Raw genomic sequence first — 3,010 nt, forward strand, 5'->3', positions numbered from 1 at the left:
GGTTAAGCGTTTGGGTGTCATCTTGGATAGCACACTGACACTCTCATTTGATGGTCACATTTGAAGGGGGAAACCGGAGCAGCCGGAGGAAACCCACGCCAACACAGGGAGAATATGCAAACTCCACACAGAAACACCAACTGACCCTGCCGGGACTCGAACCAGCAACCTTCCTGCTGTATAGCTAACCACTGAGCCACGTGCCGCCCCTGTTCTGATTTATTATTATTATTATTATTTAATAAATAAGACACATTCCAAAGTAGCCTACATGATTTACTTTAATACATGAAAATGCAATACTCTTTTCACCTGTGACCCGTTTATGCATGCGTCAACATAAAACACACACACACACACACACACACACACACACACACACACACACACACACACACACACACACACACACACACACATATAGGTCATGTATACACACAACACACAGTCTGCTGAGCTCATAAACACATAATAACTGATGTCGGTTGGAACAGTGGGAGGCCAATCGCTATGGGAACAACAATGAACAATAGCAGTGCCCACATCAGGACATTCCTGGACATTCCAGAACATTCCATTGTCCGATCTGTCTCTTAAAGGGCCAGCGTTCATCACATCATAATTCTGTCTTTAATAACTCACCCTTGCGTTTTTACTAACCTGCGAGGCTTTTGCTCAATTTAAAACTCAATTCAAGATATTTTAGATGAAATCCTGGAGCTCTCTGACCCTGCATAGACAGCAATAAACTCAAGACATTTCACCAAAACAGTTCATGCGCCATCAGTGATTCATTCATTCATTTTCTTTTCAGCTTAGTCCCTTTATTAATCCGGGGTCGCCACAGCGGAATGAACCACCAACTTATCTAGCATGTTTTTACGCAGCTGATGCCCTTCCAGCTGCAACCCATCTCTGGGAAACAACCATACGCACTGATTCACACTCATACACTATGGACAATTTAGCCTACCCAATTCACCTAGAGGAAACCCATGTGAACGCAGGGAGAACATGGAACAAACTCCACACAGAAATGCCAACTAACCCAGCCGGGACTCAAACCAGCGACCTTCTTGCTGTGAGATGACAGCACTACCTACTGAGCCACTGTGTCACTTTCAGTTGAATAATTAATAATGTAGTAATTTTATGAAGCAGACGGCTCGGTGGCTCAGTGGTTAGCACTGTGGATTCACAGCAAGAAGATTGCAGGTTTGAGTCTCAGCTGGGTCAATTGGCGTTTCTGTGTGTAGTTTGCATGTTCTCCCCGTGTTGGCGTGGGTTTCCTCCGCGTGCTCCGGTTTTTCCCACAGTCCAAACACATGCGCAATAGGGGAATTGATGAACTACATTGGCCGTAGTGTATGAGTGTGTGTGTGTGAATGAGTGTGTATGGGTGTTTCCCAGTACTGGGTTGCAGCTGAAAGACATTCGCAGAGTAAAACCAGCCTGATCTCACAAGGAAGCGTAAGTATTTGACGTTTTGTCGGTTTAGTGGTTAATTCGTACGAGTTCAGTCGTATGAAAATGTAAGATTTTAAAAAGGAGGCGTGGCACTTAACCCCACCCCTAACCCCAACCGTTATTGGGTGTTGAGCAAATCGTGCTAAATTGTATGAATTAGATTGTATGAATTCATTTGAATTAAGCCTCCATTTCACTGCACACGACAAACAACAAGCGACAGACCGGAAGTCATAATTTCCAATGGAGAGCAGTCCGGGAGCTGCGTTGAGTTCCGATCATCTCCGTATGCGGAAAATTTGGATCCGAATTGATCCGTTGAAATATTTGATCTCCTGCTACTAGACTGTATGCGACCTGCCGACCGGATATGATGTATTCCAGTGTTTTCCAAGCAGATCCGTACGCGCTAGATGAGAAATAGGAGTTTATTTGGTTATTTTTTGACGTATAAAAAGTCTATATTAAAAAAAAACTATTTTCTGTTCATGATTGTAAGCAAGAAAGCAATAAAAAAATATATTTTTAATGTTGTCTCCACATTCCCTCCAATATTTTAGCGGTCTATGAGTTTCTAGTATTTATTTATTCATTAAACCATGTAAACGCACAGAGAATAAAGGCTATTGCTTTTGCCCTCCTTTATTTCGGACACCGTGAGAATCAGCTTCTGCCCCGTGGTGCACGACAACACTGAAAATACTGTGCGGCTGCCACAAGGGGGCGCATTCCGACAGTCGTGTCCAAATGTCGTGTGCATTGGAAAGGCGGCTTTAGCCACTAAAGCAAAAAGTTACGAATTGCCGTGAGATTGCGTTGGTAAAACATATGCTGGAATGGTTGGCGGTTCATTTCGCTGTGGTGACCTCTGAAATAGAGACTAAGCCGAAGGAAAATCAAAATTAATGAATGATTTTATATTCATTTTATGAAGCTTTAACACTGTCATCGCTACACAAGCGCGGGTAATTTGGTTTTGTTTTCGATATTCCTGACACACATTCAGTTATAGACGGCAATAACTCAAAAACCTCTTACCCTGAAAAGATCTAAAGTGTGTTTCCTACAAAAACACAAAGCTGGTTATGTTTCACATCTGTCTTTTTCTTTTTTTTCGCTCGACATTACGAGCACTGCTCCGTTTAAGCCCTCCCAATATGCGTTCAGCCGGGAGAGCTCGCGCTGAGCAGAGCTCTTAGTAAGGGACCGTCTGAATGTGTCAGGAATATCGAAAACAAAACCAACTTAACTGCGCTAACAACACAAGACGTGACAAGATTGATGCGTCAAGCAATTTGTCTGTCTGCACCAAAAGTGTAGAACGACAGAAATGTTTAATAAGCAGCCACTGCACTTCCAATGAAAGGATAAAGGCTTTTCATCGAATTACTACAAGCACTTTAACATTGTTAACAGGCTACCGAGTGACTGATGCTGTTGCAGGGCTCAACAATAAGGACTGCCCGATGGCCAGGGGCCAGCGTGTGAGATGCTCGGGACAGTAGACAGGATCGTTACTGGCCCGATCGGGCCACTGATGTCC

This window comes from Danio rerio, chromosome 12, assembly GCF_049306965.1.
Source record: "Danio rerio strain Tuebingen ecotype United States chromosome 12, GRCz12tu, whole genome shotgun sequence".
In the NCBI taxonomy this organism is placed as follows: domain Eukaryota; kingdom Metazoa; phylum Chordata; class Actinopteri; order Cypriniformes; family Danionidae; genus Danio; species Danio rerio.